A 23,003-nucleotide genomic window follows, 5' to 3' on the forward strand; every position below is an offset into this window, starting at 1 on the left:
GAAAATAAGACCTAGCTGGACAATCAGCTCTAATGCGTCTTTTGGAGCAAAAATTAATATAAGACTCGGCATTATATTATATTATATTATATTATATTATACCCGGTCTTTTATATCATATCATATCATATCATATCATATCATATCATATCATATCATATCAAAGACCTGGTCTTATATTATAGCAAATAAGACTGGGTCTTATATTAATTTTTGCTCCAAAAGACGCATTAGAACTGATTGTCCAGCTAGGTCTTATTTTTGGGGAAACACGGTAGCTTCAACAGAGTACGGACTTTTCAAAACTTACACTCATATTAACCTTGATGGCAAAAGGCACACTGCAATGGAAATTAAAACTGTAAAAGAACTATTTAATAATTACGATATGATATTGTTACACTGACACATGGGTGACTTTTCCTCCATTAGAAAAATCTTTGGAAAGAACTTTTAGCTGAAGTACAGGCCAAAATGGCAATTTTTTTTCCTTGAAAATATTAGACAAAATAATGTGTGAGGAAAATGTAAAAATCCATTAACCAATGTTATGGTATATAAATATAGATAGTAGATGTAATAGATGCAACATACATATATATATTTTTCCCTCAAAGATCACTACCTTTGTTGTATTAATGTAATGCTCTATTGGTCCAGTGGAAAGAAGGGAGGTCTCAAAGAACTAAATTCTTACATGGTTTTCCAAACCATCATCATTGCACAAAATAGTTTATCAAATTGTCAATAGTTTATACCTGTCAAAATTTACAGGTATCCCAGACACACGAAATGTTGACGGAGTTTGTGCCTTCACACGGTACTAATCTCACTCCTGGAGCTGTAAACATGATGGCCGAAGTGACAGCCTGGCTACAAATCCGTCTGGCAGCTTCATTAGACCTCTCTCGCCTGACTGATTAAACTACATTTAAAACCCACTTTTATTTTTTCAAGCCTTTTGTTTAAATTAAAAGGTCATGTTTTCAAGCAAATTATCTGCTGCTTCCCTCAGTCCAGCACCATAATACAGTTACATTATTACTAGTGTTACCCCAAGTGGTGAGTCAGCTGCTCAGGCACACCAGCCAGGGAGGGGCCCCTCCCCTGGGGGTAAGCCAAGACATTGGGGAGGGGCTGTTTATTTATTTGCGGTGGAACCTAGTGAGGGAGACTGGCTGGGGCTCATTGGAGTTGATGTTTAATAACAAAGTCCTAATGGCTCTTAATGGGAAAATTTGGGTTTGATATGTAGGACACACCTGCAATTTGGACATTCTTCCTTTAAAATTTTAGTGGTGGCTTTTTTCTTTGAGTCAAGTGGATACCATTTCATAAACCTCTGTATTTATTTCATCACTGTTCATTTTTTAAAAAACAACCAAAAAAATCAACTTTCTCAGGGCATGGATTGTTGCATCAAGACAATATAATAGAAACACATACCACACTTTAAATAATGCTTGCTAACTTTTTCACTATAATGTACCAAGAGGTTCAGATTTGGTATAAAATAGAGCAGGCTCACACTCCTGACCCCTTTACTGCAGCATTTAAGCCAAATAAGGAAATATGGGAGACTTCACTTTTTCCCTTGGTGTTTCTGTTGGTGTGCAGGGAAAATACATCTGAGAGATGGAGAACCACCTGAGAGATAAACCATTGCCCAGCTGTTTTACCTTCGTGGGCAACCACTGGAGGCTGCTCCCTTTACATTTCACAGCAGGCCCAAGAGGAGGAACCTAAAACCTAGGAACTTTGGATGGGAGGAAATCTCAGCTTCACTAAAAGAGAGGAAGAAACTGTGTTTGTTTGCAGCCTGTTTTTACCTTGGTTTCACATGGTTTGTATTGTTTATAATGCCTGCCCTTATTTCATAATGTATGTACGATGCCTCAGTATCAGCACAGTTCCTTTGTCATGAAGTTGATGAAAGAAACCAGGTCAGGAAGCATCTACGCAGGTGTTGGGATTGATGCTGTGAAATAAAGTCTTATTTCTTAGTGCTGACATTTTTCATCCGTTAGTTATAGAATTTCGTGCTTTTATCTGTTATTAAATTCTATGCAAAATTGATTTTTGGATTAGATTTTGTCTTTTTTTTTTTAAACATTTTCAATTATAAGTAAATCCTCCATAATCATCAAGGGTTGAGTAGAACTGGTGTTGGCAAACTCCTACTGAGCATCAGTAACTCAGTGTGAACAGGGTTAGTGAACCATATTAAAGAAATAGTATTGCCTTTTCATTTTCATTTCAATGAGACTCAATTTGTAATAAATAAATTTGCATATGGATACCACAAACAAAAAAAAAAACCCAAAAGCAGACACACACGTTTTCCCATACTTGGAAAGTAAACAATTTCCAAGTATGTTGCTAGGTTTTCTGTACCACTGAGCCCAAGTGCTTAAAACACATTCACGTCAGCCTATTTGTGGGAGACTTTGCTCTGGTTGATGTGTGGGAAGTTCACACACAGGCACTGATGAGAAAAAAGAATTAAGATGTTTTTAAACTTAATGACATTTTCAATTCTCATTTCTCTAACTTTCCGATGCTGAAAATTAAAACAAAGTAAAACTAGAAAACTGATTATAGAATAATAAAATTCAGGTAATGTTAAATGAAGTCATTATTTAACCTGAATAATATAAATTTAAATAGAAGTAATTTTAAATGAATCTGGTACCAAAAATTTAGCTTAATAATGAAAATATCTTTTGAAAGGTATATTCCGAAATACATTTATTGATGCTTGCAAATTTCATTTAAAAAATTAAGAGTTCACTATTAAGCTCTTTTAAAAAATTTTTTCACAAAAAGTATTTCAACACATACTCTAACTCAGGATCACTTGAGATGTTACGTAAGTACGTCCCTATTAATTTTATGCAGCACAAACTCCGACGTAATTTTAAATCTTAAAATTGATTTAAATTACTTAAGTAAGGAAGTATATATGTCAACTGCCTTGTACTTAGTGTTTGGCAAATGTTAGTTGTTGTTATTTAGTTATTAGAGTTGTTTCTAGATAAATATCTGACTACTAATGATCAAAGTAATTGATATTCTATCATTTCTATTCCTGATCCTGTATTGCAATAAAATAAGCCAATCATTACTTATGGAACACAAATACACAAATAAAAGCAAATAATTTCAAAACATTTGATATCTAATATTCTTAGATATCAAAACCTGTCTAAAATTAAGTTAATGTCAACAATTCTAGGTCTGATAATTTCTCCAAAATAACAGTGTTGAATTGGCACGGAGAAAAAGATATTTTTCCACTCTTTCCTATGATGTTTTTACTCTGAGAATAAGAATCTATTTTCCCTTTGAACATCTCTACCAAGTAGATCTGAATCCAAATAACTTACAATTTGTTCCATTCATTAATCATGTAAACTCTAAGTGTGTTTTTGAAAAAAGTATATTAATATTGACAGACATATTTGACAAAGCAATATCAGCTGTTGTAAAAAGCCATTTTAAACAGCCTCTTTAATAAAGTAGGAGATGAAAAATACCAACACACAAGAGTATGTGTTTAATTAGGAGGTATACTGTACTTAGAAACATTCTAATGAATAATAAATGATGTTTTATTTCCTGTGTCTGAGACACCAAGCCAAATAATCAAGAATCAAAGCAACTCAAAGTATTAGGTAACAATCAATAAACTTGGGCAAGATCCTTTTTCCCTCTCAAGTTTAATTGGCTCATTGTTCCCAGGCACTATGAACCATGGGGCTGGTGGCAGTGCTGAAGTTTACTTCTATAAAGGAAGATTAACATATTCTGGAACTTTACACTAATCCTTGTTTTGAGTTAATTCAAGCAGATTGGATTAGTAATTCTTACCTACCACCCACTAGAAGGGACCCCAGCTTCTTTTCTTTGACAACCAGTGGTATTGTACACCTTCTGTGCATTATCTCCCACTGAAAACATTCTTGGGAAAGAAATTGTGTTAAAGGAAAATGAAACTTTTACATAAAGTGGGTGAGAACCAAGGCTTCTCAAAGCCGAATCCGATCGTTTCTCTAATTATCAGCTTGGTGTGCTTTTGGTTCATGTGGGCAGAAGTTCATTAAACATTTTCTCATCACTGAATTGGTTTTTCTCTGTTCCCCATCTGGGGAGGACTGCTGCAGAAAGGCAAGAGAGAAGGCTTCTCCTTCACAACTCTCCTGGAACCATTTCCATAACCATTCTTTCCTTGTATTCCATCAACTCTCAGATATGAACCAAAAAACATAACTGAGTGATTCTCTAGGGGGTGATGATTTACCCCTTTATTATTACAATGGATTACTATACCTAGTGATGTGGAGTCTTTATGGAAAGAATACCAGCAAAATCAAGTTCTGCCAGACCCTGCAAGAAAGATTCACTTGGCCGTAGATTCAGATTTCATAGGCCTGTGTGTTACTATGTGCCTGAAGAAATTCGATTTTTTAATTTATAAATAAATACCTCAAAATCTCTTTTCCCCTCATTTTATAGAGCCAACACAACATAATGGACATACAGCACCGTATAAGATGTACGGCATAATGATTTGACTTACATATATTGTAAAATGATTACCAAAATAAATTTAGTTAACATTTCTCATGTCACATAGACATTAAAAAAAAGAAAAAAAGTGTTGTTGTTTTTTTGCCTCATAATGAGAACTCTTAAGATCTACTCTCTTAACAACTTTTAAATATGCCATATGACAGTATTAACTCTAGTCATCATGCTTACATTACATCCCCAGGACTTATTTGTCTTATAACCAGAAGTTTGTACCTTTTGACCACCTTCATCTAATTTGTATTCCCTTAGTTTTGTAAATTAAGTCTTAAATTGTGAACCACAGCTAGTCATGATCTACTTCCTTTCTATAAGGAACAAGGTCACAGAAATCCACTGCTGTCCTTGTTTTTTTGGTAGCTTTTGCTACAGAGCAGCCAGATGGCCTCTTTGTAATGACGGGACATGGTTAACTACTGTTTTTACTATTAAAAATGCTTAGAAATAGATAAAATAGTTACTTTTTCATTGTATAAGAAGTCTAAATATTAACTATTGCTTTACTCCAAATAATCAAAATAATGAAATTTGAAGCAGAATTGCCAATAAGGTAATTTAAAAAATTAATCTGATGTTTCAGATTATTTGACCTCATTCCTTTAAGTGGACTCTAGCCAAATGAAACTATTGTATTTACTAATCGTTAAGTGGGGAATACTGATCTATGATTTTTAGGAACTTGAAAGGAGTAAAGGGGTGGATAATTACTTAGTATCTACTCAGTGCCAGGCACTAGGTTCAACATTTCTGTACAATCCCACGTAAACAGATGTTAGTTTCTCAGTTGCACAGATACAGAATCTGAGAAGTTAGATAATGTGCTCAGGGCCGAACCGTGAGCAGGAGGATTGGAATCCAGGTCAACTGAACTCTAAAGCTCGTATTGTTTTTCAGTACCAAGTGGCTTTATGTTTCAAGTAATATCTTTTGGAGAACTCTATGTTAATAAGTTAAAAACACTGAACAGTAAATGGATTAACCTGAGCAGTTTTACTACCCAGCAGATGACTGACTGAAGGACTGGGAGGGAGGAGAGGCGGGACTTGAGAGATGAACTTTGAGCAAGACTGCCTCCTACCATGTTTCCCCGAAAACAAGCCCCAGTTAAGATCGCAGCCAGATGGACTCATTTAGTACGTTATGACAGTGTTCCAGAAGAAGATGACATGACTATATTTGAATAAATGTAGATCGTTGTACATGAGAAAAATAAGACATCCCCTGAAAATAAGCCCTAATGGAGAAAAATTAATATAAGACACGGTCTTATTTTCGGGGAAACATGGTAGAAGGGCAGGCATAGGCAAGACTCAGAAGTATTCTTGGCAGCCAGGGATGTCTACGGTAATGAATACCTAGAAACATTATAAAGGGATCTCCATATGTGGAGGTAAGGGCTTCAAGAAAGAATATCACCTACTTCTAAATAATACTTCTTCCTTCCCTAACTCCAACTTTCTCAACATCATGTGTTTAACACTGGCCTAGAAACCAACCAAGCCATCCTCCTGACCTATAAAAGAAATTCACAAAGCAATCAGGATTCAAGACCCTGACCCTCTCCTCCAACTCTGTCGGCCTCTTGCTAGTGCCTCAATCCCATTTTAATTGTCTCCAAAATCTTGGTCACATAATACTCTCCCTTCCTCTCTCCAGCCCCTCTGTGGTTCTCTACGAACTGGCTTGGTTCACCTCTTCTAATTCTGGTGTTTCCCGTTAACCTCAGAGAACCAGTGTCCCATCTGGCCCTCTGCCTGGCCTTCTAGAGCTCCTCTCTGGTACAGCCAGGTCACGTCTCGTGTTCTCTCTTCCTGTGATGGGGAACCTTGCCAAGAATAAGGCACCAGAGGCTTTTAGTGTGAATGTGGGTTGAGTCTTCCTGTTGCTCCCGTCCAACCACCTGTAAGAAAGGGCTGGTCAGGGTGTGACCCTTACAAGACTTCTACCACACTATCTGTTCCTGCTCCTTTCTGTTTCACCTTTATTTCCTAGGGAAGGAAAATAAAGAGAAGAGAAGAAAGGAGACAATATAGAAATAAGTTAATCTTGCTAGAGTAGAAAATAACTCCAAAGTCCAAGGAGACTAAAGTGAAGAACTTTGAAGAGAAGATGGGAGGGGGAGGGAAGTTTCCTTAGTCAGGGAACTCAGTAAGCTCCTTCTTCCCTCTCCCCTCTGAGGTTCCTTGTCTGAAAACGGGACAATAGTACACAATCCACATCACTGTTGAAAGGATTACAGGAGATGACATTAAGAAACATCTTAACGTTTCTTAATGGGGAGGGGAAAATCAGAGAAGGGAGGGGATACTCAGGGCCCAAGTCCCTCCCTGCCAGGTACAGTGACAGGAATGAATCAGCAACACTTTTGTTGTCCTTCCTCCCCCCACTCCCTGCCTGCCTTGTGAGTAGCTCTGAAGCCCTGGATACCTGATTCTGAGGTTCTAGTTTCTTTCCCTGAGGAAAGATACCTCACCCCCCATACTAGGATGTGGGGATTGGGGCCTGTAGAAGTCTCAGAGCAATTTCCCGCTTCCTTTCACCTCCCTCTGCTGGATGTAACCATGTGTAAGTCACATGAAGGATTCACATGTATGCCCAGTGACAAGGCAGGACAATCATGACTATTCATTTATGCAAATGTGTCAGCTGGATCTATTACTATATCTCCTGCTCGGAATTACTACTGTAAACCACTTATCTCTGCCCAGTCTTCTGAGCATTCTGCTCAGGAAGCATGGCTGGCCACTCACCACTTGAAAAAATGAAAAGACACATAGGTTTCGTTGTTTGTTAACTATTGTCTCCGTGTTCACAATGTTTTCTGTGATACTCAACATTTCACTGAGCATCTACACCCTCTACTGTGTGAGGGACACAAAGAAAGGCTGAATCTTGTCCTCACAGGACTCAGCTTAATAGGTGACAGAAGTTTGACTAATGAGGAAATGAAGTTGAATAATAAAATATTAGCCAAGTTAGTGCTACTTATATGTTGCCACATACCTGTGGTTCCTGAGTATTTACTACTACTGTCCCCTTTCAGTTTCAAAAATGTCTTGCTTTAGAGGATAAATTATAGAGTTACCCTAGTTGTTGGGGGAGTACACACACACACACACACACACACACACTACCAACTAAATGCCTGAGCTTTCCTTAAAGCTATGTCCTCCTCCCAAGAAACCCTGGGAAGGGTGTATAATAAGTTTCTATGGGAGGGAAAGGTGGTTCTAGACTCTAGATTCTAATCCTTGCTTCGAAATCACGTGCAGTGATCAGAATGGGAGAAAGCAAGCAAACTAGCATTTATTAGTTACTGCCTACGTGTTAGCCAGGATGGCACGCAGGTTTTAGAGGTGTGTGGTCCCCAGCAAGTGGTGGTGTCTGTGGAAGCATCCTACCGGAGACTGTGAGCCTTTGTCCACGATCAGTTGCACAGAATGCCACCAACTCATCCTCGGTCGGCGGCATCTGCAGAAGGAGGGAGCTCTGGATGAGTTCTACAGGCAGACACAGCTTTGGTTACTAAGTGTACTTTCCCGGCTACATTTCAGACTTCAGCTTTATTTAATAAACTTTGTCATTTGTCTTGGTCCCTTCTTTTTCTGTTTTCCCAGTATCCTTTATGGTCCATGCTCATGAAGAAAATATCTGACATTACAGCCAGATTTATTTATTTATTTTTTTTACTGTCCTATAAATGTTTGAATCTATAGAATATTCTTGAATATGCATTGGGTTGCCCCATGGATTAGTCAAGACTCTTTGAGGGGTGCTAGGGAAAGAGGGTTAGTTCAAGCTCGTTTAAGCCTGAAACGGTATTTGGTAGGTTCACTTAAATGTGCTATGCAAAGGTATCTTTAGGTATGGCTAAATTCACGGAAAAATGTCATCCAAACTTTCTCTGTCTTTCAGATTTACCTTCCATTCTCTTGTGTTGTAAATGTCCTTCCCCAAAGGGCCTGGGAAAGATGGAAGTTCACACACACACACACACACACACACACACACACACACACACACGCATATCCTAAACAGAGAAGGAATGCTAGAAATGCCAAATGACATGCCATATTGTATTCAAAGACCCCTTCTGTTGTCCCTTCCTTCCTTCTTTCTCCTTCTTTCGTTTCTTCCTTCCTTTCTTTTTTTCTTTACATGTTTCAGCATTGTAACATCTCTAAAATCAGAATCTACCTTAAACTTGCTGTCACCAGGTGGCAGCTGTCTTTACCTGGACGTACGCATCAAAAACTTGTAGAATGAGTGTCTGTGTCTTAGGGAAAAAAATCCCAAGACTGTAATAGAGCTCTCTTTTCAGAAATACTGCTTCACTGATATTCTTGATGGCGCAAAGAACCCTGGATGAAAATACGTATAGTAACAACCGCAAGTCCAAAAAATGATTCAGAAGAACTGAACTATATCGAAAGAAGTTTTAGAAATACCATTAGTTTTGTTTATATCTTCTTTTCATTTGTACACCACAGTAAAATATTTTAGGAATTAGTATCTAAATAAGTCCCGAGGAGTTTTTGCTGTGAATATAATGTAAAATTTCATAATGATGCCACTTACAATCGAGGGCACCTTAGTGCATATGAAATAAATAATGTCTACAAATCCACATCCATTTTCTGTTCACTAGAACGGGATAAGAGACAAGTCCCAAGTCGCAGCTGATAGAAGTATTGTTCTATTGTTCTAATACTATTTCTGAACTGCATTAAATATTTTTTCATGGAGGTACAATTGACATAAAACATTACATTAATTTCAGATCTACAGCATAATGACTCGATATTTGTATATATTGCACAATGATCATCACAATAGTCCAGTTAACATCCGATCTGCAGTTTATATTTACACATGAGATGACGGGTAGGGAGAGAACAGAGCTTCTGTGGGCTGGTATAGTGGCAGGCTCAGGATCCTAGCTCCAAGTCTCAGTCTCCTCGGCAACCTCAGGGGACTCACCTCACCTCTCTAGGCCTCAGTTTCCTTATCTGTAACAGAAGTGGCCTAACCACTAAAATCTCTCTGGTTGTAAAACTTTTAAAGCTAACAATGGTATATGCTATATAAATCTAGTGTTCCTATCATTGTACCACATTATTTTAGCTGTCAAGCATGACAACTGTATCACAAAGAAAATCTAATAATTCATATTACCTATAAGATATTAAAAGAAAACAGTGTGTTAGAGCAGCAACACCCACAGTTTTTCCTAAATCGATCAAATAGCACAAAATACCAGGTTAAGAATCATTAAAATTTTTTCTTTTAACCTGCCCATGCTAAACACACCAAGATATCCAATGTAAGTGCTAATGAGTTTAACATGATTAGGTAACATCAGGAATTGCTGATTCCTGACTCTAAGTTATTTGTTCTGCAGGTTGACTCTGTCTGTGCAGAAAAGGTGTCAGTCAAATTCTTAATTTCTTCCCAAAGAAAAAGGAGAAGGAAGTGGTCATCAGGTAAGCCGGCCCGACCAAAAGCATCCCACAGCTAGGAATCAGAGTGCGAAGAGAACAGCAATTTGGTGTTCAGAATTACATGGAGTTTCTATTAGAGGGCAATGCAGACTACATATTCAAGTTTACAAAAAAGTCTACCAACTCAAGAAAAGAAGAAGAAAACATATGAGAGATCAATGGTAACCTAATGACAATGACAGCAGTTCTAATGAGGCTGGGTGCCAACTCCTGTATGGAATATCAAGGCAGCCATTCTTTACTTTTTTTCCAGTTGTCATCTTATTTATTTCTTTTCATCACTTATGCATAGAAACTCTAAGATGCTTGGTGCTTCTGATTTCTGCAAAACATGGAAACAGTAAGAAGCAAGAAAAAGAAAGAAGAAAACTTCACTCAGCTTTGGAAGTCCAGTATTTGCAAAATGTAAAAGAGTCTCCTTGGCAGTTTCTTTCTTTTTTTTTTTTGGTGAGGAAATGGAGCCAATTAAAAGTGAGTTACCTAAGGTCACAAAAAAAATCAGTGCCTAGAATTAGAATAAGTCCAATTCCTGAGCCATTGATTAAATGCAAAACTGAGTCATTTCAACAATGACTGCATCAGAACTTTCATTAGAGCAAGGTAATTTGGGGATAGACGAAAAGGAAATTTTCCTAATATGAATATGTAAGATGATAGGTAGGGTATGCCAAAGTGGGGAACTATGCAAGCCCTGCTCTTTCAAAAAAGAGGTATCAGTAAGTATGTTCATTCTATCCTACCACTGCTGACCTCGTTCCCTTTTAGACATGGAAATGTTTTATTCCTACCCATCTCTTTGACTGCTTCTTTCTACTTTTCTTCAATAATTCACACTTTCTTTTATTGTTTTGTCATTCTCTTTTTACTCAAATTACTTTACCCATACTTTTTAAAATTCTGTACCCCAAATGGAATGTAACACTCTAAGGGTGGTCTGACCAATAGAGAATAGAATAGTTCAGTCAACTCCCTTTTTTGCTGTACCAAAGTATTAATGGAACCAGTGCCCCCTCTGGCTTTTTAATTTTTTTTTTTGTAAACTTTTTCCTCATTTTGGTGTCAGTCCAAATACCTGAAGCACTCATGTGCTATTATGCCACAATTTCCTCATCCCATACTTGATTTTTGGACCAAGTGCAGGATTTTACATTTTTTCTTATTACATTCCTTTTTGTTAGATCTGGCCCATTGAGATATTTTTAGATTCTGATTTTGCCATCCAGCAAATAGCTTTTCCAACCAGCTCCAGGCCATTTGCAAATGTGATTAGCAGACCCACTACATCATCATCCAAGTTATTGATAAAAATGTTGAGAGCAAAGAGCCTGGCAACACTGAAGTCTAAACCTCCCTCTAGGGTGACTTTCATAAATTGCCCCTGTCATAGTCAGGATTCAAACAGGAAAACAAACCACCCTGAGTATTTAAAGACAGAGAGAATTTAATATAGGGGAGTTATTTCACTGACTATGGAAGATCTGAGAAGTCAACCAGGGAACAATAAGGCAACCAAGTGTAGCAATAGCGGGAAGGCAGTGTCAATCCCAGGCTAAAGTATTCAATGGGGCAGGGTTAGTAGAACCCACCTAGCAGTGAAAAGTGGAGCCAGGAAGGTGATGAGGTTACCACAAGAGCTACCACCCCAAGCACAGAGGGAGAGGAAGAAATACACTCTACTTCTCCCTTCCTGCCATTGGCCTAAACTAGCTGGAAGCCAGCTGATGCAGGAGCTGGGGAAACACCGCTGGCTTCAGTCAGCCTCTGTGAGATAGAGTAGAGGAACATTCTTGAATTGAAGACAATTTCTCCATTTTTCTCACATGAAAATAAGAATTTGTCAAGTGTCCTAGTGAAGTCCAGATCCTAATTTGACTTATCCTAATAGATTAATAGTCCCATTATAAAGAAATAAGACTATTCTGCCATAAGTTATTCTTAGTGGTCATTTGCTTTCTCACACAAGTCCTCATAAATCATTGATCTATATGCATTGGTTCGCAAACTACAGCCTACAGGCCAAATTCTGCCCATTGTCTGTAAGTAAAGTTTTATTGCACACAGCCATACTCATTCATTTATGCATTGTCTATGGCTGCTTTCATGCAGTAAAGACAGAGTTGAATTATGACAAAGACCAGATGGTCTGCACACACTAACATATTTACTATCTGATCCTTTGCTTTTACAGCCAACCTCTGGTCTATTATTTGCAGAATCCAACTACTTCTACCTTCTAATCAGACATTTTCCATCTCTAGGCTTTTCACTCATCTTCCATTGTCTATTTTATCTCTTAGCTGGTAAATAGTGGTTGCTCTTTCTCTCAGGGGTACCTTAAAATGTCCCCACAGTCACCTATAAGACCCTACACAAATGTGCTTCACTCCTGTTAAATTACGTCATGTTTGGGTTGGTCCCTGGAGATAACTATGGGTCCTGATTCTTGCTTACTCCTGGGACATAGCAGGCACGCCCCAGCGCAGAGTCTTTACACTTGTCTTTCCCCCTGCCCAGATAGCTCTCCGCTCAGATGTCTACATGGATGCCTCCCATACTCCTTTGCTGAAGATTCACTTTTCGGTGAGCCTTTCCTATTCAGAATTACAACCACCATCTCTCTCCCTGTAGTTTCCCTTCTGCGCTTTACTCTTTTCCATAGTACATCACCTTCTGACATAGGTATTTGCTTATTATCTGTTTTTCTCCCGACTCCCTCTAGAATGTAAACTTCAGCAGGGTAGGATTTTTGTCTGGTTTGTCCACTAATGTACCCCCAGAACCTAGAACTGTGCCAGACAAATAATAGGTAAGCAAGTATTACCTTTTGAATGAAGGAAAGAAGGAAGATCGGGCACTAATAAACTCATTAGGAGCAACTGGCTATATTCATCCTCTCTTCACCCATCTCAGGTTCTCTTTAGAGTCATCTCCTGCAAGCAGAGAGAAAAAGTTAACCATTAAGGATCTATTAGAATTTCCATACAAGTTAATTGCCAAGGGGTCCATAGTCAACATTTTAAAACCCAAAATTAAAGAACCTTGGAAGAGTCACGTTTACGTAGCAGTTCTGGTTTTTAATTGCTGTTTAAAGGACTGGTCCCTTCCCCTCACCCAACCATGACTCTCCTTTAATAAAGTTGCTATGACTGAAACTTACCTGGATGTAACAACCGTATCCTAAAATCTCTGAGAATTTGGCTATCATTCCTTGAATCACAGGAAGCCCTTCCAGCACCCAAATCTGAAATAGTATTTGTTTACACTTATTCCTTTATTTTTCTCAATCCATGAAGGGTGATAAAATTGTAAAACCCCAAACTCTTTACACACAGAGTCTAGTCATGGGTCTGATAAAAGGTGGCTGGTCTAAAATTTGATTGGGCAAACTGTTTATTTTGCTGTCAGCCAATAATTATTTGGCTTTAAGACTGTTTTTATTGATTAAGTTGCCTTTAAAATTTTTTTAAATGTGCATTAACTACATCACACTACATTTTTTTTTCAGTGTAAAGTTTTCTACTAAACATTTTGAATCTAAGCCTTCTGCACAATTGCAATTTTTGCACATCCTTAAAATTAGAATTATGTCTTTTTTTTCTCCCCCAAATAAACCTTTATTTTCAGACTATGACTTCCTTATTCAAACACGTGTCTGTCCTCATGTTGTTAAGTATATGGTTCTTCCTCATTTTTGGATTTTAAAATTACCTCTCTTTATTTTACCTTATAGAAACATTTTACAAGCGCTCTGATCATTAAAACACTGTTTCAGATCCGGTAAGATAACGCCACTGTTACTTAAAACATTAAGTGTCAAGCTTTCGGGCCTTAGAATCTTTGTTCTGGGTTTGAGAAGAAGCTCACACGGTGAACTTTGAAATAATCTTCCAACAATTCTTTAGGTTCTAACTACAGTGTTTATGATTGATTTTAAAATATTTTTACAGTTAATAAAATATGATTAAAAGAAAGATTCAGTTGAACCTCCAGCACTAACCTAAAACTGTTTCCAATGACCTCCATTTTATTATTTCACAACAGCCTTTTGTTCTGGGTTTTTCCATCTGTTTGTTAAGCATTTTTCAATGAAAGTCTCAATTAGAAGGGAAGAAAAGGGAGGGGGACAATCATTTAATTCAAAAATTAATTTGGAGATCAAGCAACTGACTTAGGTTCATGCCAGCAACTTAAGGCTTTCAGCCTTGGCCACATGATCTGAAGGAGCTGAGCAACAACTGTCTGGCCGCTCTAATCCTCCTTAATTTGAGAGCAAAGAAACTCACATGTGTTTCTAAGAACATTTTCAGAGTACAACAAGTCCATTTCTGGGGACACCGTCTAATGCCCTTGTTTCGCTGATCTCACGTATTCTAAATTAATTTTTAAACCACACATAAGCAGAGGGTGGGGTGGGCTGGGGAAAAGAGCTAACAGCAAGGCAGCCATTCCATGTTGTTAAAACAACTACTGAAAGAGGCTTCAAAGTCTTCCTTCCTACGGTGACACGAGTTTCCTTTATGTTGTGATAAAGCTGGGCCCAGTCATGAGAAAGACCAATGTGAAGCATGCTCACCCTAACTTCCCTCTGAGATGCTGGTGAAATACGCACGTGGAGAGGGCCACCTGGCAGGCTGCTTCCCCCCTTTGTTTGGAGCCCTCTAGGTTCACTGGTCTTTAGAATAACTTAATTAAAATCCGTGGACAATTTTCCAGAAAGTGGATTAGGCCCTTATGGTAAATGCGTTCTGTTTGGGGGTCGTTGACTCTCTCTGGATTTATGTTACTTGGGAGGAAAAGAGCTTAGACTGAAAAATGGGTGGGTCTCTTTTGTATTTTGAAGTCTGAGGCTTGACAGGCAACTGAGTTCTCAAAACTTTTACCTGGGGTTTACTCATCAACATTGAAACTCAGGAAACCAGGCAGGGTTGGACTTTCTTGGGCAACATTGCAAAGTAGAAAGTGTTGGTCTCCTGTGCTCTCTGTTTCTGCTTTTTTGCTGCTTCCTTTTTAGTTTCCTCCTTCTTGGTTCCCATCTCCAGTCCATCAAAAAACCGCTGTCCATAAACAAAAAAGTCCTCCCTTGCCCTTTACTTACACAAAGCCAAACTTACTCTCAAGAGTCTGACCAAACCCTTCAAACCAAGGAGCAAATAATAGCTAGTATTTCCTGATCTCTCACTTTCTTACAGGCACTGCTCTAAGCATTTTACATGTATTGTCATTCTCACAGCAACCTTATAAAATAGGCATTATTCTTATTCCCAATTTACAGACTAGACTAGGGATTTGCCGAAATCCACACAGGAATTTCAACCCAGAAAGTCTCACGGCAGAGTTTGTTCTCCTAATTACACAACTCTACAATCGTTATGCCTCAGGGTATCAATACAAGATGACTGGCAACAGTGCATTTCTCCTCAAATCAGTCGCATTAGACTAGGGATACAGCCCTAAGCAAATGACTGAGGCTGTAATTGTGTATGTTTCCAATCAGAGGAGCCTTCCTGAGGCCCCTCAAACCTAATCCTAGAAGCAGTCACCTATTCTGACTTTGCCCTTGGCCTCTGTGTACACTAATGAGCCAATTTAGATATTGAATTAAATAATATTCATAAACCTATGATGTACAAGGTGTGATGAAAAACTATGGTGAATATTTAAATAAAAAAAATTATTAAAAGACACATTGCCATTAATTCCCCCTTAAAATACTCCCCCTCGCTTCGAACACACTTATCCCATCATTCTTGACACTTTCTGAAGCAGTTCTGGAAGTCCTCTTTCGTGAGTGTCTTTAGTTGCGCTGTCGTGGCTGCCTCGATGTCCTGAATCAATTCAAAATGTTTACCTTTCATCGTCATTTTGAATTTGGGGAAGAGCCAAAATTCACATGGTGCCATATATGGTGAATAAGGTGATTGAGGACACACCATAAGGTTTTTATTTGACAGAAATTCCCATAGCAGAAGCAATGTGTGACATGGAGCTTTTCTGTTGTGATCACAAAATACAGTGAATGCTGCTGCCAAGTACCATTCAATGGAACGGCAAGGATCTTTAATATGGGAAGCAGCACAACAAACAGTACTAACAGTGTGTGACAAGTTGCAATTTGTTTGGTGTAGTCTGTTGGGTGTGAGCTACAGTTGGGACATGTGTTTTAAAGTGTGCCATAAATCATCCTCCAGCATGACAACACTCCATGTCACACATTGCTTCTGGTATATGGCAATTTCTGGCAGATAAAGACATTGCGGTGTGTCCTCATCCACCTTATTCATGGAATCTGGTGCCGTGAGACTTCTGGCTCTTCCCCAAAGTCAAAATGATTCAGGACATCGAGGCAGCCACCATAACACAACTAAAGACACTCACGAAAGAGGACTTCCAGAACTGCTTCAGAAAGTGGCAAGAATGATGGGATAGGTGTGTTTGAAGTGAGGGGGATTATTCTGAGGGGGATTAATGGCAATGTGTCTTTTACTGTAATTTTTAAAAAAATTTAAACATACACAGTATTGTTTGATCACACCTCGTAGATATATGTGCGTAAAGATATTCAGGAATCACAATCCTTTAGGTTATATGAATCTTCAAAGTCATCTAACCCAACTGCTTATCCAAACCAGGAACCCCTTTCCGAATCCTTGAAAGATAGTCTTTAAACCTTTTACTTCCAATGGAAGAAATCTCCTTGTTCAGCTCCTTGATCAGCTGACTGATCTTCACTAATCATTAAAATGTTCTTATTCATATTGAGGGCCAACCTGCCTCCCTGTAAATCCAGTATGCATTTAGGGATTGCATACTAAGATAAGTAGTGGGATACTGCTTTCCCCTCTCTCCTCAGACCTTTCCAAATAAAATGATATTCTCAATGGCACAGTCCTGAACCAGAGAGGACACAAATGGGCCCAGGATTTGAAAGCCCATGAGGCCAGCCCCACCGGAAGCAGTTAAGTCCTACCATTTTCCACAGTAATGACATAGCTAGGGAGCCTAACTGGGGAGTATCCGCCAATTTCCCCAAACCACCTGATGTCCGATCTTCCCTTCATTCCACAATCCACTCTCTCAATCCACCATTGACCTTGACAGCACAGCCCCCACTGACTTCATGCCACCGAATCCCGGCTCCTCACAATGCCTCCCAAAAGCAAAGAAAAATGGGGTGAGCAACTCGTGTGCCTGGGCTATGTGCTTCATTTTGTTAATGGTAACATGACTTCACATACCCAAACTATTGGAGGTTTTTAATATATAATTATTTTCAGAACTCATGACTGTATTTTTGAAAAATATTAGCCACTGTGATACAAACGAGGGGCAAGTCAATAAGAAACTATCTTTAAGATGTGAATAAAGAGAAAAGAAGCCTTCTGGGAACAAGATGTTTGTCCAAATAAAGCCAGTCTGGTTTGTTTCAGGTTTGATGGGCTGATTTCTGGCAATTAGGTATCTTTATTAGAGGGGAAAGGTTGGTGTTCTTTCTGGAACTGTCTTTATGAAAGGCTGAGAGAACAACACAAGGGACTCACCTCCTGGCCTCCAAACTCAGACCCAGAGTTTAGCTAGTCCTGGAGGCCTTTCTGGCGCTGGATCAGGCATCAGCCTTAATGTGCAAATTCAGTTGATGAAGAAGAACCACCAAAGTCATTAAAACACGGGGGAGAAGAGACAGGAAAGTCTCTCCAGTGTTGATGACAGGAAATGCTGGACCTGAAATAACTGTCCCTAGGAAACAGCAGTGAGAAGTTCCAACATTTTGTGAGTATATTCTGGACATCCTAAAATCAGAAGATTTCATAAGGCTTTGTAATTACTATTATTAAAAAGTTTGAATTTTCTTGGTATTTCACCCATTTCTGACTGATTAGATAGCAGAAGTAATCAAATAATAGACACTGACTTAAATGGGTTAAGGATGTAAGGATTACTGTATGTTGGAAAAAGCAGTAAGTAAGAGTCAGAATTCAGTTTTCTAGTCTCAACTCTAAAACAGTTAAGTGTCACCTTGAGCAAGTCACTTCAACCTGTGAACCGCTATGAGAGAAGGATTACAGGACCTCTTCCATTTCTTTCAATTTAATGTTTCTGTGACACATAGCAGCTCACACCAAAAGATTATCTATCTATCTATCTATCTATCTATCTATCTATCTATCTATCTATCATCTATCTATCATCTATCTACCTACCTACCATCAATTCATATATTATATTTATCTCTATCTATGTATTCATATCCATATCCATCTCTCTGCAAAGTGGTCCAATATAATCTCAGTTTCACTGTGTTTTCAGGCTCAGCCCTTATAGGGCTTTAAGACTAAAGTAAGCAATGTTAGAGAGAAGGCAGAAAAGTATGAATGGCCAAATGAATGGTAATTGATGATAGATCTAAAAACAACTGAAGAGGTGGAAAATGGGACTTAAATTGTGTTGAGAAAAACTTAAGCAGGGCTGGGGCTAAATTATGGCAGTGCCCAGCACAGCAGTACTTGGTGTCTAGTAAGTGTTCAGCAACAGTACTGAACGAGTGAAACACTTATAAACAAAGACTCCTAGATAATGGATAGAAATGCTCCAACGTGGGGTTAAGTTGTGAGAGGGGTAGCATCGTTGTTCAAATTCTAACCAGTGACACCAGAAATACAGGATCGGACAACACAGGGGACATTTTAGTAGTATTCATACTATGGGGTCTGTGTGGGTTCTGGCCTGACTTATTTAATCAGTACAGCTGGAGATAGTAAGAGTGCTGACAGACAATCCCCAAACAGTTTCAGCTGTGTTTTCTGCAGAACTCCTATACAGGGTAGTGTGGGTAGCATGAAAGGTGGTCCAGCTGCAGAGGTGAGGCCTGAAAGAGTGAGCAATGAGTCTTGCTCCTTTCCTAGCACACATTCCCTGCCTAGGGAGGGCAAGCACTCTACAGATGTCATCAGCAGGACCCAACCTGGGCACAATGATAAAGCAGTCAAAGATTGCCTTCTGCAGCTCAGTGTCCTCTTTCTGCCATTTCCCCTAAATTAGACTTGTTGCTGGCAACTCTTTGATTCAGAGGACTGGCAGCAGGAGCTCTGGGGAGGAATCCCTTAGAGCTATTTTTAAAGGTGACCATCAAAACAAGAGTACTTTCAACCAATCATGCTTAACCATACATCATGTTGTTGAATACATATCCCTTCACAAACCCACAGTGGTCAAAATACACTGAAAACCAGTGATTTGGCTTCCAGTTCTCTATGTCTCTGATCCTGTAAAATGGGAAGACTTCCATAGCCCTTTTGGCACGGAATGTGGTTAATTCCATTTGTGAATAGAGACACCAAATCTGCTCCCAAATTTAATTCATTTATCACCTGGTTATGAGTTGCCTGCATCTAGACTTCTCCATTTGAATGGTATTTTTCCACCCATATAACCAAGCTTCTTAAGCGGGTTATTGGCCATTGTACAAGTCAAATGCAGGACAGCAAAGAGTTAAGGTGCTGTCATCCAAATGCACTCCAGCAACCCAAGACCATCATGTCTTCCTGCTTGCCCAGAAGCAGAAGCAAAATTCCCCCAAATATTTGAATCTTCTGAATAAAAGAGCAAGCTTGAGGAGGAGGACCAGACTGGAAAACAAAAGAGAGGAGGAACCTCCAGGGGGAAGTGGCAGATGGTCCACCAGGTGGCCCCTGACAGTCCACAGAACTGGCCAAACTGACTGGTGGACCGGGCAATTTTTAGCACTGATTGCAGTGTGAGCCAGAGTGCACCAGCCATATGGCATGTTGCCAGTCATCACTCCTAGGGACATTCCAACCAGATAAGCAATATAGTCATTGCTGGAAGGGGGTTGAGGGGCACCAGGAAGGAAGTGAGGGAGAACAGGAAGGCAAGCAGGATGGAACAGGAATGGAACAGAGCACACTCACAACCCACATCTAACAGGTTTCAACACGTTTGAACAGGTAACTCGTGAGGTGGTTTAACCTTTGGTCTCTGCACACCCGGGAACACCGCCCTCTCAGAAAGATTTGATTTACTCAAAGAAGTAATTAAATCTGGTGGCACAGTGCTAATCAGGATAACATTCATCAGCACTCAGAGCTGGAAAATTCTTTCTCTCCCTTTTGTAAATGCCCCAACCCTGGGCACCTTATTATTCAAGTTTTTAATTAAAAAGGAACAGAAACAGTTCAATAACCTGGAGCAATCCATCATGTTCACAACCTAATAAAAGAATGCAAGGTTGCGAAGACACTCTCCTCTCTACTGGGTCCTATATGGCTCCACGGCGAGAAGCAAAGAGTTGCTTGGTTCTTTACTTCTCTGCTGACTTAACTGTCATATTGCATAATTGCTGCTGAACTGCATGAAAGGTATTTCTAATCTTGTGACGGTGACTGGAAGGGGTTGAAGGACACAAATTAAGTCTCAGAGCAGTACAGCTGAGTAAGAATGGAAGGTCAGTCAGTTGACTCTTCCCACAATTCCCTGAACAAGGCAATTATTCATGAAGGAAATTTTAAATTATTTTCATTAGACTTGTGTTTTACCAATCTAACCAAAGTGATTAATTAGGGATTAAAATATTTACTCTGCACATGCTGCCTTGGCTCAGCACTAGCATATTTAAGCCTTGTACTAAAAGGGTCAGCTGTTTCCAGTATTGTTTGGAATTCATTTCCTATTTTCTGTGTAAAAGGGCACTGACATGCATGTCTATACTGTACTTGGGGTCCCTCCAGGCACCAACCTGGAGAAGGAGAAAGAGGCTCCAGAGCTCCTGTCTTTTATCCTCACACTTCTTCCTTCTTAGGACCACTTGGGTCAGTGGCCACAGTGTTTCCGTACCTGTGTCTTTGTAACAAGGTATTCAGAATGCCTGGGGGTCAACACAGCACCCTGATTCATGACACACAATAGACTGACAGAGTGACAGAGTGACAGTTGGACCAGGACCTACTCTGTGGTACGTGCGGGTGAAGGAGACAAGAATGGAAGGATTTTCTGAGATTTTAGAGAAGTTTTCAGCACTATATGATTGCATAGAGCAATAATAGTAGCTATTTACTGTGTGTTGAGATAGTGGCAGCAGAAGTGGTTATTCAAACAGGAGGTCCAGACCTCACTTGTTCCAGGGCGCCCAGCAGGGCCAGAGCATTTACATGAGTCTGAATTTACTGTTGCCTTGATGAGACTCGAAATGGGACACCCGTGCTGGAGACACGCCTTGTTTATTCATAAGTTTCTAACCTTTTAAGAGATTGTTACAACACTGAATGGAAAAGAGGTGGTGGGAGAATTGTTCATTTATTTGCTACTGGACTCCCTTATCAAAGCAGTAAGACCCACGGAACTTCCATGACTGCACCACTGAAGGTTTGTAAAGGGTAAAAAGATGCAGGTGATCCACAGGCATTTTTCCTTTTGCTTCCTGCCAACAATGTTAATCACATTCCTTCAACTGTTCTCATCAAGCCTTTAGAGACACAAAAAATGCATATATATATATATATACATATATATATATACATATATATATATATGTGTGTATATATATATATCACATGAGAATTAGCCAATTAACTTCTCTAGAAGCACAGCTAGTGGTTACAAGGTGGTAGATACAGAGGGGGTAAATAAAACCATGGTCCTTGTAGGGTTGAAGAAGAGAACCCTGAGTCTGAGATTTTGTCTGCAGGGATAGGCAGAGCTCAGAAGGGTGGGATGAGGGAAGTGGTGCCATTAGAGGAGGAGCGAGCCATGTATGAGGAAAACCACCAGGGTAGGGTGCACTAATGCCAAGAATGAAAAGCATCCAATGGAGAAGGATGAGTCCACAGTACCCCAAGCAGGAGAGAGGTCCTGGATTGGTTAGAGGGAGGTATTTATTGACAGGAAGAGTAGTAGTGTCAGTGGAGTGTGGAGGCCATGAGCCAGGTTGGCTGGAGCCCAAACAGACAGCTGGTGTGGAGACGTGGCTATGACAGCAGGTACAGCTACGCAGCTCTGGAGTTTATCTAGGAATCATCATAATAACAATGAATATTTATGGAGTGCTTTCCATGTGCCAGGTACTATGTAGGCAATAACTCACTTTCTTTAATCCTCACAACAAACCTGTGTTCCTTTTATACACCACTAGTAAGAGCCAGAACCAGGATTCAAACCCAGGTCTGTTAAGGAGCAAAGCTTATGCTCCTAAGGATCACAAAATGCAGTCTTCATAGAAGAGCAATGGGATAAGGATGAAAGGAGCTGATGGGTGCACAGCTGGGAGCACGAGTGATAGTTATGGTGCTGTAAGGGGCAAGTCCTGGAGAAGTTGAGGGTCATCTCTCATCTCAGAGCAATGACGCAGTCTAAAAGAGTCTAGGGAACATACTTGAGGTTGGAAACCAGCAGGTTTGGATGCTAATTTTGATTCAGATCCTGAGAAGTCTCTTGAATTTAGGAGAGCCACTCAACCTTTGTTCCTTAGATGCAAAAGCACCCATTAAACAAAAATAAGACTGCTTACTTTATCTACTTTATGAGGCTACTGTCGGGATGAAGTATAGTAAATTAGTTCATTTAAATGGTTCACAATTATTTGGCAAATGCCATGGGCAAGCACTGTGCTAAATATTTCACATGCATTCTTTTATCTAGTTCTCAGGATAACCTTGTACATAGGTGCTATGTTTCCTATGAGATAAAGGGAAGAAAGAAATATTTCATAAAGTTCAAAGAACCACAAGCACATAAGGCTTTATGATTATGACTTCGTAGGAAGTAGTATTATCCAGCTTAGAGAAGATGGTAAAAAAAAAATCTCCTCCAAAACTTCTAGAAAGAAAAAAAGATAGAGGCTGAGGTAAGGCATGCATAGGTATATATTAGGAGTCACGTAATATAACTGAAGGCTCAGCTACA

Source organism: Rhinolophus hipposideros (genome assembly GCF_964194185.1).
Source record: "Rhinolophus hipposideros genome assembly, chromosome: 5".
Classification (NCBI taxonomy): Eukaryota; Metazoa; Chordata; class Mammalia; order Chiroptera; family Rhinolophidae; genus Rhinolophus; species Rhinolophus hipposideros.